The 13,665-nt window shown below is 37.6% G+C and overlaps 1 long non-coding RNA gene across 1 annotated transcript; it reads left to right on the top strand.

Moving 5' to 3' along the window:
* Positions 1-207: 207 nt before the first annotated feature.
* Positions 208-13,335, top strand: LOC125376806. The gene is made up of 3 exons (XR_007219263.1): positions 208-584; positions 7,936-8,056; positions 13,233-13,335. It is a non-coding gene; the product is annotated as an uncharacterized LOC125376806 (long non-coding RNA).
* The last annotated feature ends 330 nt before the right edge of the window (positions 13,336-13,665 follow it).

Raw genomic sequence — 13,665 nt, 5'->3', positions numbered from 1 at the left:
TAACATGGACGAGTCACATTAGACATGGACAAATCATTTATTGGATTAGACACTTTCTGAAACACGCCCACCTGCCAAAAGAGGATTGGCTCACGAGGTTTAGAAACCGTCCAATCCCGTCAAGTGTAAACATATGGGTTCGTTGGGTTGCCTGTTTGGGTATAAATAACCAGTGTGGTTGTCAGTTGTGATAAATTCCAAGAGTGATTAAATAGTCACTATGAACCTGTACAAGTCTGTGCTTTTCATTGCCTTATGTCTGATGGTCTTTCAAGAAACAGACGCTCGATGGAGAAGGTCGAGGAGAGTCTTTTGGAAACCTTCCTCGAGCAGTGGTATAGCATCTCTGATTTGTCGTAAGATCTTTCATGTTCAGCAAGATTGTGTGTATTGTAATTGTGAAGCACCACATACTTCACGCTGTCGCACATCTTGTGCAGTGAGAGAAGAAATACGACAATGTGCAAGAGAAGCTCTGTGTCCACCAGACATAACAACTACAACGGAATCGACCGAAACGACAACAGTGCAAGATCCAACAACAACAACAACGCCGTCCGTTTCAACAACGCCGTCACCGTTCTGTAAGTATGTTGTTCAGGTATCCTAGTACTGAAAACAATATTTTCATGGGACAAGAGGGACGATTTCGGAACCAAACCTACCCGCTCTACACACACTGAAACACTGCACATGGACCATCAATAGGTAGTCAGATACTTGGGAAGGCACGCAGGAATGTAGGTTTGATTTTTACACTTCAGCGATAATCTATCAAATCGCTTTGATTTAACAGAATTGTTGATATTCATTATCCACAGTAACAAGTTAACTCTCTACTCCTTGTCTGTATTTGTCGTAAGATTATAAATGTGCCATCTACAAAGCCTAGGGTAATTGGAGTGCTTCAACCTGGTGAAACTTAGGTACAGAAACCCATTATTTCTAAAGCTTCTCAGTCTGTGAGAGACAGGGTGTTATACAAAGCCCTGTTCTTCTCAATACTTCATTTTAAACTGTTGCTGTCCGATTAACTTTAAACATTGGTTTATGCACTACATGCTCTCTCTATGTACCTCCAACGTCAACTCAACAAACTGATGTTCAGGCGCTCCATGCTCCATGGTTCGCTCGTCACGCCAAAGACCCGGGTTCGATTCCCGACATGGGTACAATGTGTGAAGCCTATTTCTGGTGTCCCCCACCGTGATATTGCTGGAATATTGCTATAAGCCGCGTAAAACCATACTAACTCACTCACTCCAGCTGTGAGTGCCCCATGCTGTGTATAATTTACTGGTGATTTAAAATAGCTTAATCCAATTGTGGGTATTTTTAGATACAAACGGGAAGGGGTATATACTGGAAGGTTCTATTTCTAACAACAATTTATTAATAATTTGAAAACGTATTTTTATTTGGTCCAGGCACATTTATCACTTTGTGGACTTAGATATGCAGAATGAATTATAATGGTATCTACCTTCTCCAAAATTGAAAAAAAGAGTAAGTGAATGGGGTTTTGTTTACATCGGCAACATTTCAACCATATCGTGACGAGACAAAAGTATACATTTATAAATAACAAAAAGGTCTATAGATCGCTAGAAATAAAAGTAACGCCACCATATTAGGGATTGATGGGACTTAAAATACTTTTTGGCGATTGTTTAGACATTACTTTAAAATAACAAATGTACTAGTTTTACAATTCTGGCATGCATAAGAATACTTTGAATGATGTGGAACGATATCAGCCATTGATGGCCTTCAAAATGGCGTACAGGTTTAATTTTATGGGTTGCTGATTTGATGCCCAAATGACAATAAATCGAGCCCAGGAATCTAATCTCATATCAATTTCTTCATCAGATGTGCTAGCATATACGTATTTTCTCTTTGAACCAGAGTTTGTATTAGACAGAATGCCCCTTGTGATGAAAGAATCATGTTCAAGCATACCCTGCTTGACTGTATTGATTTTTCCATCGCAAGGGATAACTATTTCAAAGTTTCATCGCTTTGGGATGTTTTTAATCAGGTAAGGACTCATTTATTTATCCTTTTTTTAAAAAAGAAAAAAATTGAATTATTAAATACATTTTCAAACATATGTTTTGTAACTGATAAATATTTTTAGACTTGGTAGAAAGAAATTTGTTCACGGGGATTGTTGGCTTAACCGTGATGGGGGAAGTGTAAAATGATTGTCCAATAGTGAGGGTATGTCAGACCACCTTATTCGAAGTACTTATTTACAAGGTAGATCACCATGCTACGGTCCATGGGGACTTACAGTACTTTTGCTACCTGCATGGACCCAAGCCGGATTTACATCATCCCTTCAGCTGTTGGAGATTAATGACAAATTTAGCCAGATTAAACGAACCTAAATACTACGGTTAAAAAAGTTGCAGAAAGAAACATACTTTGAAAGGCATGGTCTTACATACCCTCTCAGGGGGACAATAATTTTACACTACTTTAACCCCCTTCGAGGATATAGCCACTAACAATCTCAGTTATTGATTCATACTACCAATTATAAAAGTTATTCATTTATTTACAAAATATAGCAATCAAGATTTATGAATTACTTCAATTTCCTTTAAAAAATCAAGAATAAAATGAGAACTTACCTGTATAAAAAGGTCCTTCATAGCTGAAACTTTGAAATACTTATCCCTTGTGATGGAAAAATCAACACAGTCAAGCAGGACGTGCTTGACCGTGATTCTTTCATCACCAGGGATGCAGAATGGAGGATCCTCACCTTTTCACCTCAAATATATTCATGAGTATAACATGAATGGCCAATACGACATGGTCTTAAAATGACCTCTTCAAATCTGGACTGACAACCCAAGTAGGTATAACTGATATTTGCTTTTGTTGCATGTAATTTATTTATACCCACTTGGGTGTCCCACTTCTTCTGCATTAGATATCTGATGAAACATCTGATAACAGGTTTATAATCACTATAGGGTATAAGAAGTAGTGTAACGGATTTGTTGAGTGCTGGCTTAGCAGCAGCAGCACTCATTGTGTTACCAACGATCCTAACATAGCTGGGTAACCAACAAAAGACATGTCATATTGGCCAGAAGCAAGATCATTAAATAACATTAAATATATTTTTTTATATTTTGATTGGTTCTTGACATATTTTAGTGTTGTTATTATTGCGTGCGCGTCTGCTGTCAAGAATGAACGATTATCGGGTAATCGTGCACCACCATCCTTGGATTCATCTGTAAATAAAGATTTATAAGTGTCGTAAGTGTTTCTTAATTGATGGTATTCTTGTCGGTAAATTAATTGGTTAGTATCTGATTTTTTTTGTTAATGTGAGGTCTACCTCTGGTTTGACCATTTGCCAAGGAGGAGATGAGTGAGTGAGTGAGTTGGGTTTTACGCCGCTTTTAACATTATTCCAGTTATATGGCGGCGTGTCAGCTTAATGTGGGAGGAAAGCCTGAAGTGATGCAGGTCACAGACGTGTACCACTTCGGTGAAACCCACGAGCACGGTGCTGATAAACCTAGAAACATAATCAGGGCGAACCGGGATTCGAACCCACGATCATAGGTTTCTGGCGTGCCCAAGGGACGCAACTCTGCACAGCGAATCGCGGCGCCTTAGACGACTGGGCCACCCGTGCCCCAAGGAGGAGATGAAAAAAGTTGAGTAGGAGCTATATCTTGGAGTTTAATATTAGAAGCTGATATGGCAGATTTTATTCTTATTCCGAATGGTGGAGTGAGTGTTGATTTCTTATTGTAGAGATCTTCATGGAGAGGATTGAATATGCATTCAAAAACTGGATTTGACGGATTAGAATATAATTTAGTGATATATTGTAAAGATAATTTTAGACGGTGTTGTTTAAGAGAAGGCTCATCTGCTTCTATATATAGACTGTGAATGGGAGACGTCCTCAAGGCAAGGCTCAGGCCCTTATGATGGATAGTATCCAGTTTTTTTAAGTTACTTTTGCAGTAGTGGAGCCATAATCAAGTTTTGTATGAATCAGACAGACAGACAGACAATTTATTCAATAAAAGGCCACTGGCCCAAAATACATACATATGCAGGAATACAAAAAGCCTGCGAAAAATGACATATTTACAAACTGGGAAAATTTACATTATTTGATATTTATAGATATTTTTTATACTTATTCGCAGTGGATTATTTACTATTTACCCTAAGTTGATGAGCTTTGGTAAGAAAAATAGATATTTTATATAAGGTATCAAATGCATCTGAGGAAATAATAGAGATAAAGTTATGCTGAAGGTTAGAGGTAATATATTTATCTAAAACTGCATTACGAAGGGAGCTTTAGGATTCACAAATTAATAATACATGATATTCATTTTCAATAAAGTACTTATTTTTAGATAGACAGAGAGGGCAGAGTCTTTCTTCATATGGTATGGTATCTTCCAGTATTTACTGCTATTGGAAAGTTACTGCATCTGAAGCGTGATAAAGTCCTTTTTAAGTGAGATTGAAGTGGTGCATTTAAGTAATATTCAACATTTAGTAGCGATTTAATTGTTTTATAGGAATAAGAGTCAGATAAACTGTTCACATTTACACTCCAGGTTTGCTGCAAGTTGTTAAATAGTCTCTGTTTAAACATGGAAATAAAAACATTTTTATCCCCAACTTCTTGTGCTATCCATGCATATCCAAATCCAAATCTGAATAATCTGTACGGATCAGTGATCTATACAAGTGTAAGAGGGTTGTTTGATCCCCTCCCGACTTTGAATTTGAAACTACTTTCAATAAGTCGAGTGCCTTCAGACATTTAGCTTTTAGGTATTTAATATGTGGGAGGAGAGTTAAATGGTTATCAAAAATAAGTCCGAAGAACTTGGCCTCCTTCACAACTTTGATAGGGATGCCATTTAGAAATAGTTCAGGGACCTTATGCAATTTATATTTTCTGCAGAAACGTAAACAGTTAGTTTTTTATTTGGAAAATTTAAACCCGTTCTCTGGACACCACTTGTGAATTATATTGAGACATACTTGTAATTGCCTTTCTATTGTGTGCATATTTTTACCACGACAAGATATATTAAAATCATCCACAAAAAGTGATCCATTAACTGAATCATTTAAAACTTTTGACAAACTGTTAATTTTTATACTGAATAAGGTGACAGACAAAATACTTCCTTGTAGTACACCCTGATCCTGATTATAATGATCAGACAGGGTTGTACCCACTCGGACTTGAAATTGCCTTCCTGCTCATTTCATATCACAGTTATTAACAGACGGCCTCTTAATCCAAAATCATGAAGATCTTTTAAAATACCATGTTTCCATGTTGTATCGTTAGCTTTTTCTAAGTCGAAAAAGATCGATACAGCATGTTGCCTATTTACAATGGAATCTGTAATGAAAGATTCTAAACGCACTATATGATCGACAGTACTTCCGGAACCCACATTGTATATATGTAAGAAGTTCATTTGATTCCAAGTAGCACACTAATCGATTATTTACCATGCGTACAATAGTTTTACAAACACAGCTAGTGAGACATATAGGTCGGTAATTTGATGAATCAGAATGATCCATGATACCCAGGTTTGGGTATTGGGATAACTATGGTATTATGCCATAAAGGTGGAAACGTCTCTGATGTCCAAATATCATCGAATATAGTCAACATAGTTTCAAGGCATGATTCGGGCAAGTGTTTCAGTTGCTGATAATGAATATTATCAGCGCCTGCTGCTGTATCATGAGCTTGCCCTAAGGCAGTATATAGCTCATGTAGTGAAAATACCTCATTGTAATCCTCACCATTATCAGATGTAAAATTTACTTTTTGTCTTTTCCTGTTGGAGCTGATATTTTTGAAGTTCAGGAACGTAATTTGATGAAGACGAATGTTGAGATAAAGTTTTCCCAAGTCTATTGGCAATGGCAGATTTATCAGTTAACAAAGTATCGCCATCCTTCAGATGGTTAACTGTAGAATGTGATCCCTTGCCTTTGATCTTTTTAATCATTTTCCATACCTTGGACATAGGGGTGCGAGAATTTATTTTAGAGACAGATTTCTTCCATGATTGACGTTTATTGTGTTTGAATAGCCGTCTAGCCTTTGCTTTTGAAATTTTGACAGTGTTTAGGTTATGGACATTTGGGTGTCCAAGCTTGTTTGCAATTATCGTCAAACCATGGTTTACGAGTGGGTGAGTGAGTTAAAGTTCAACGTCACATCGGCAATATTTCAGCCATATCGTGACGAAACAAAATTTGACATTAACAATATATTTCACACTGTATAAAATTCTGCCGACGAAGGGCAGTATAATAACTAGAATATCACAGATTTACATAAGAGAGCATTAGAGAGCATGTAAAAATATATTATCATTTTGCAACACTATATAAAAACAGGCTATAGATCGCCAACAACTGAAGGTAGATCACCACGCTAGGGGATTTACAGTACTTTTGCTACCTGCATGGACCCCAGCAGGATTTACACCATCCCTTCAGTGGTTGGCGATTGTACGTACGTTTTAGCCATAATTAATAATTATATATTTACAATTAGGGCTCCAAGCCGAAAGACTGGAAGCCCTATTGTATTCGGCCGATTTATTCATAATTATTATTATTATTATTATTATTATTATTATTATTATTATTTTATACCAGAGCTAGCAAAGTAACCACTGGCTTGATTTAGTTGAAATTTTGTATGTGTATGCAGACAGTTAGGTTCAAGATACGTAAAACTTCCCAAGGCCGTAGGCTCAAAGACCAAGGGCAGATAACTGAAAAACAAGTAATCTTTGAAGCTATATTGCTCCCAAACCGCTTGTCCGATTACTTTTAAACCTTGCACGTGTTTGCTGTTTTAGATGCTTGGCATTATTTGTTCTTTGATTTTGGTCATTGCTTACTTGGTTTGGCAGCCATATTGGATTAAATGTTTTCACAGGTTTTTTGGGGGTACCTGTCTTCAAATCCCTACTCCTCTGAAACCCCTGCATGAAATGCATTCTGAGAATTGTCTGCATATACAACACAACAAATTGTCTTAAGCGGATTTGGATATCTTTTTGAGTTGCGGCCATATTGGATTTTGATTTTGATGATTTTTTCTCCGAAATACTGAATACATGGCTCAGAAAACCTAGGATTATCTCCCTTTCACTGTCAAGTGTCTTCTGCATTATGTATACTACGCTTGAAGATGTGGGTTGGAATTGGTCTTCAATAACCCATGCTTGTCTTAAGAGGCGATTATTCAAACATTGTCTAGGTGGGAAATGGGTTTAGAACACTCTTGTTAACTCTGGCACACGCCAATTCCGGCGATGTCCAGGGTAACAGGGGGTCAAAAACACACGTCGTACAGAGCAATGCCATGTCAATAGCTAGTAAAACCGCCCCTTGCGCCTAAGCATGCATCACATCTTTGTCGCATACTGTCACTTAAGCGTCGAAAGAACTGTTGGGGAAAGCCTGCCACTCTGCTTGAAGAAATTGTGTCAGTTCTTGCAGATTTACAGGTTGACGTTGATTGTTTGCCACACGTCTACCCAACTCATCCCAGGGTTGTTCAATCGGTGCCAAATCTGGTGAGTACCTGGCCAATCCATTCGTTGCACACCGTTTTGAGCCAAGAAATCAGCTACCACGGGGGCTCCTGGCCTGAGCCTGAGACTCATTGCAAATGTGTCATAATTACGGAAGTGATATGTTTTATACATTCAATTCATGAAAGAAAATGGCCATGGCCGATTGATAGAACCGGGCCCATTCCACCTCCCGTCTAGGTGAAATTGGGGTCAAAGTGGTGTGTTGGGACAAAAAGAAGAGTTCGCTTCATGCGATAATATTCATGTTTGCTTGTAACCGATCATTGTCTCGTTTTGTATCTTTCAGTGTGTCTCCAGCTTAATTTCTTATGTGTGGAACAGGGGGACTGCCCAGATGGTTTTGATGGTACGACTATCCCCTGTCCACCCGGCCAAAGGTGCTGTCGGATGTCCAGTGCAATGAAATGGTAGGACCATATTGGGGTTGCCAATCAATAATTTTAGTCAAGTATTTTGGTATCACTCACAATCAGTTCGATTCAGATTTACATTTACTTCTCGGTGATATCTTAACAGATATAACAATGATGGACCCTGAACTGTGCAAATTATGATATTGCGTTTTTTAAAGGCACCGTCATCTGAACTTTGGAGCATTAGTGTCAGATAAAAAACGATGATCCCCAAGTGTTCTGGAAAGAAAGATGGCGGTTTGATTTTGATCGGGATTCCTTGATGAAAGTTTACTTTCGCTGAAAATAGGTATACATATGAGACCCACTCTAAACCGGAATGTGCATCAACATATAACTGATTGCATACAACACATATTTGAGTTAGTGTAAAAGTGCATTCTATGTTCCCTTTGTTCCCATTTGATTCAGTATGATCTTCAAAAAAGCTGTTAAAATGTTAAATATGATACCTTCTACTTATTCTTCTGTTGAAGCATGTGTATGATGTGAACATGATTATACGCCACTTTAAGCAATATCCCCGCAGTATCATGGCCGCGGACACCACCAGACAACCAAACCGCCCTGATTTTACTGCGTGTTTCTATTGTCCGTTTGAACCCGTACATGGTTGTGTATCATGCTCAATTTTGTTTATACTTTTCATTCATCATTTGGTTGTTGATATTCTTGATAGATGTCAGTGAAGCGTTTAGTTATTTCCCAATTAACATGAATTGTTACTTTGTTGTTTGCTGCTGATTTATTTCTGATAGAGTAAGTGGTTTACAAAAGCAACTGAATATTCGTGGAAGTGAGGGAATTAATATTTAATGTCGCTTCGACATTTTTTCACTCATATAGCAACGAGATCAGCTTGATATGTACACAATTAATTCATGAATACAAAGTTATACTGTTCAAAACAAGTAACGCAGTGCAGATAGTTTGGGCCATAGAAAGAAACATTAGCAGACCAAGTGAGTGAATTAATATTTAAAGTCACATTGGCAATACCTCAGCCATATCGTGACTTGAACAAGTTATACATTTATATTATGTATTAAAAACTATCATCGAAGGACAGTACAACAACCAGCAATATATCACAGATTATGATTGTAAAACTAGTTTTAAGACAATAAAAAGTGTGAGTGAGTGAGTGAGTTGGGTTTAACGCAGCTTTTAAAAGTATTCCAGTCATATCCGGCGTGTCAGCTTAATGTTGGAGGAAAGCCCAAAGTGTTGCAGGCCTCAGACGTTTACCACTTCGGTGAAACCCACGAGCACGGGTATGATGCTGACAAACCTAGAAACATAATTAGGGCGAACCAGGATTCGAAGCCGCAATCATAGGTTTCTGGCGTGCCGAAGGGACGCAACTCTGCACAGCGAATCGCGGCGCCTTAGACGACTGGGCCTACCGTGCCCCCAATAAAAAGATCAGATTATGACAGATGACACATTATAAAAATAGGCTATAGGTCACCAATAACTAAAGTTAGGCCACCATACTAGGGACCATGGGGACTTACAGTACCTTTGCTACCTGCATGGTTCCCCAGTAGGATTTACACCATCCCTCCAGTCATTGGCAATTGTTTACGAGATTTGCCGTAAATTAAAATATTCAAATAATCTGCGTTTAAAACAGTGATAGATAGATTACTTTGAATGAAGTGGTCTTACATACCCTCTCAGGGAGACAATAATTTTACTAGCAGATCAAGAGATGTAAAATAAAGAGCTTTTATGTGTTATAGTGTCAGGGACAAATTTCAAGGAATAAAATGATCACAACAAGGACATTCAAATCATTAGTCGGGAAAGATGTACGATTCGGAAAAAAACGCACCCAGTGCATTAACAAATGTGCCATGGAGCTGCATGCACTGCACATGCAGCAGCACTATAAACGGTATTAAAGTGCAGGGTGTTTGATTGCCTGGCATTTGCGTCAATCGCCTATCACCCCTATCAAAGTGGTAAAGGAGGCCACTTTCTTACCGCATATACAATACCTTAAAGCTTAATCTCTTTATGTAGTTTCTAATTCTAAGTGGCGAGGGGATGAGACAACCCTCTTACACTTGTATAGATCACTGATCCATTCAAAACTTGATTACATCTCCATCGTCTATGGTGGAGCATATAAAAGAAATTAACAAAAACTAGATACTATCCATCACCAAGGACTGATGCTTTGCCTTGGAGCCTTTCGCACTGCTCCTGTTTCAAGTCTGTCTGTCGAAGCAGATGAGCCTTCTCTTAAACAACACCGTCTGAAATTATCTTTACAAGACATCACTAAATTATATTCTAATCAGACAAATCCAGTTTTTAATTGAGGTTTTTAAGGAGGTATTTACAAAACGAAAACATCTCTTTTTCCGCGACTTGGAATAAGAATTAAATCAGTCGTTTCTGCTGCTAAGAATAACTGTCAGGATATAGCTCCCATTCAACTGTTTTCACCGCCTCCTTGGCAAATGGTAAGACCAAATGTAGACCTCACATTAAATAGACTTAAGGAATCTGATACAAATCCACTTATTTATAAACAAGAATACAATCAATTACGAAACACTTATGACACATATAAATCTATATTTACAAATGGATCCAAGGATGGTGGCGCAGTTACTAGTGCCACTGTCATTGGATCCAGAACAATATCATCATGACTACCAGTAAATAGTTCGATAATAACAGCAGAAGCAAACGCAATTTTAGCAGCACATATATATATATTAAGAAACAATCCAAATATAAACAATTCATTATTTTTTCGGATTGCCTTCATGCTATTAAAATATGTTTTGTAAACTTCCATTTTTAATTGAAATTCTTGAGTTATTTAATGATCTTGCTACTGGCCAATATGACATCGTCTTTTGTTGCTTATCCAGACATGTTGGTATCGCTGGTAACACAATTGCCGATGCTGCTGCAAAAGCAGCTCTCAATAATCTGTGACACCACTTCTGATCCCATACACTGATTATAAACCTATAATTAGATCTTGCATCCGTGATCTAATGCAAAAGAAGTGGGACACCCAAGTAGGTATCAATAAATTACATGAAATTATACAAAATATTGGTTACACCTGCTTGGGTTGTCAGTCCAGATTTGAAAAGGTCATTATGCGACAATGCCGTATTGGCCATAGCAGATATATTCATGAATTTATATCGAAAGGTGAGGATCCTCCATTTTGTATGCCTTGCGATGAAAGAATCACGGTCATTTGCCATCACAAGGGATAACTATTTCAAGGTTTCATCCATAAAGGATCTTTTAAATATCAGTGCTCGTTTAATAATTGATTTTTTAAAAGAAATAGAATGGTTTCTTAAATTTTGACAGCTATGTTTTGTATGTAATATAGTTTTTTTATAATTGGCAAAATATAATTGTGATAACTGAGATTGTTAATGGCTATATCCTCGTAGTAGGTTAAAGTAGTGTAAAATGATTGTCCCCCTGAAACGGTATGTAAGACCACGTCTTTCAAAGTATATTTTTTTCTACCATGGTTTTTTATCGTAGCATATGTGTGTTATTATCCCCCGCCACGAAGTGTAAGGGGGATATAGGAATGGGTGCCGTCCGTCCTTCTGTCCGTCACATTTCGTTTCCGGAGCAGAACACAAAAACCGTGAGAGATATCTTAACCACTTTTGGCACATGGATAGGTCTGGTGGTGAACCGGTGGCTTTTGGTAGTTTGGGATTTTTCTAAAAAAAACTTTCGAGTTTCCATGGTAACGACTTTGACTTCGACTGGAAATGGCGGTAGTCCTCGTTTCCAGATCAGATCTTGAAAACTGTACAATGTTTCTTCACCAAACGTGGCAGATAGATAGGTCTGTTGTTTAACTGGTGCTTTTTGATAGCTTGGGATTTTGAAAAAAAGTATTTTTCGAGTTTCCGTGGCAACGACTTTGATTTTTGGCAAAACTAACGCTCATGCCACCAGCAACCAAACCTGGGCCACCTTGCTGAGGAACATGGTTACTTACGATGCCTCAGCTTCCTGCATGATACCCCAGCAGGATTGACGTCATCACTTTATCTACTAGTGGTTGTGAGTGAGTGAGTTAAAACCTATAGTCACATCGGCAGTATTTCAGCCATATCGTGACTACCAAAAGTTACACATAATATATACATTTAAACAATAACGGCCTGTCAACAATGGACAGTAAAATACCTAGATGATCACATAATAATATTTAAAACTAGTATATAACCATAATGGATGTCACTATACCTAACGATACAATATAAAAAAGGCTATAGATCGCCAGCAACTGAAGATAGATCACCTCACTGGGGACCATGGGGACTTACAGTACTTTGCTACCTGCATGGACCCCAGCAGGATTTACACCATCCCTTCAGGTGTTGGCGATGGCTGACACAATTAGCCGAACATTAAAACAACACATATTCCATGATTAAAAACACGTGGTAGCAAATAAATACACTTTGAAAGACGTTGTCTTACATACACTAGTGGTTGTGCACAATACTAGCCAATGTAAGCAAATGCTCAGCAATGAGTTGACTTACAACACTAGTTGATGATAGTTACATCGATTGTAATAGGAATTACATTTAACAATCATTTTTTTAAACATTTTCTTTTTAAACTAAATTATGTGTAATGTGACTTTTCAGGATATGGCTGATAAACAAGCAATTGGTTATTCACTTCCATTTAAAAGAAATTATGAAACAGACCGAATTATTGCAAGTAGCTTAGGGTCAGATCCCCGTTCAACGGAAAAGATTTCCTGTTTGATATTGGAAATCTCTAAAGTGAATTGCTGTTTGATATTGTGATGTCCACATAGTCAAGTGAAGGTTACTGCTTCTAAACAACCTTATCATGTCTTGACAACCCAAGCAGCTGTGTTGCTGTATGTTAAACTCATGAAGTGAATTGTCTCATGCTTGGGTGTCCCGAAGTTTTTGTAATTAGACGTCGAGTATAACTCACTGTACGGGATAAGTAGTGGAGATAATTGTTTGTCAAGAACTGCTTTAGCTGCAGCATCACCATTACCTGCTATGGTCACATTGAGAAGTAGAAAGATCATTTTAAAGTTCCAAATTGTCTCGAATTAACAAAACTCGTTTGCTAATTGTGCATAATGTAATATTCTTTTGTTATTTTTCAGATGCAGACATTATAAAATAAGGGGGACGCTCGACGCAACGTAACTCAAGATGCAGTACGTTGATAGTTGGTTGTAACAGTATGAAATAAAATATAAATCTTCAAGTATTTGTTTCCCTTATGTAATATATGAGTGAGTGAGTGAGTTAATATTTAAAGTCACATCGGCAGTATTTTAGCCATATCGTGACTGTAAGTCCCCATGGACCCTAGCATGGTGATCTACCTTCAGCTGCTGACGATCTGTAGCCCATTTTTATATTGTATCGTCATGTATTGTGCTATGCTCTTTTAAAATTCCTTACTAGTTTTATATCTTTTCTGTGATAAATCTAGTGATTTTACTGTCCTTCGTTGACAGGTTTTTAAATCAGTTTAAATATATGTATAATGTTTAAATATTGATAGTCACGATATGGCTGAAATATTGCCGA

This window comes from Haliotis rufescens, unplaced genomic scaffold, assembly GCF_023055435.1.
Source record: "Haliotis rufescens isolate VD_foot unplaced genomic scaffold, xgHalRufe1.0.p SCAF_79, whole genome shotgun sequence".
Classification (NCBI taxonomy): domain Eukaryota; kingdom Metazoa; phylum Mollusca; class Gastropoda; order Lepetellida; family Haliotidae; genus Haliotis; species Haliotis rufescens.
Note: the sequence above shows the minus strand (reverse complement) of the source record. Positions and strands in the feature narration are given on the sequence as shown.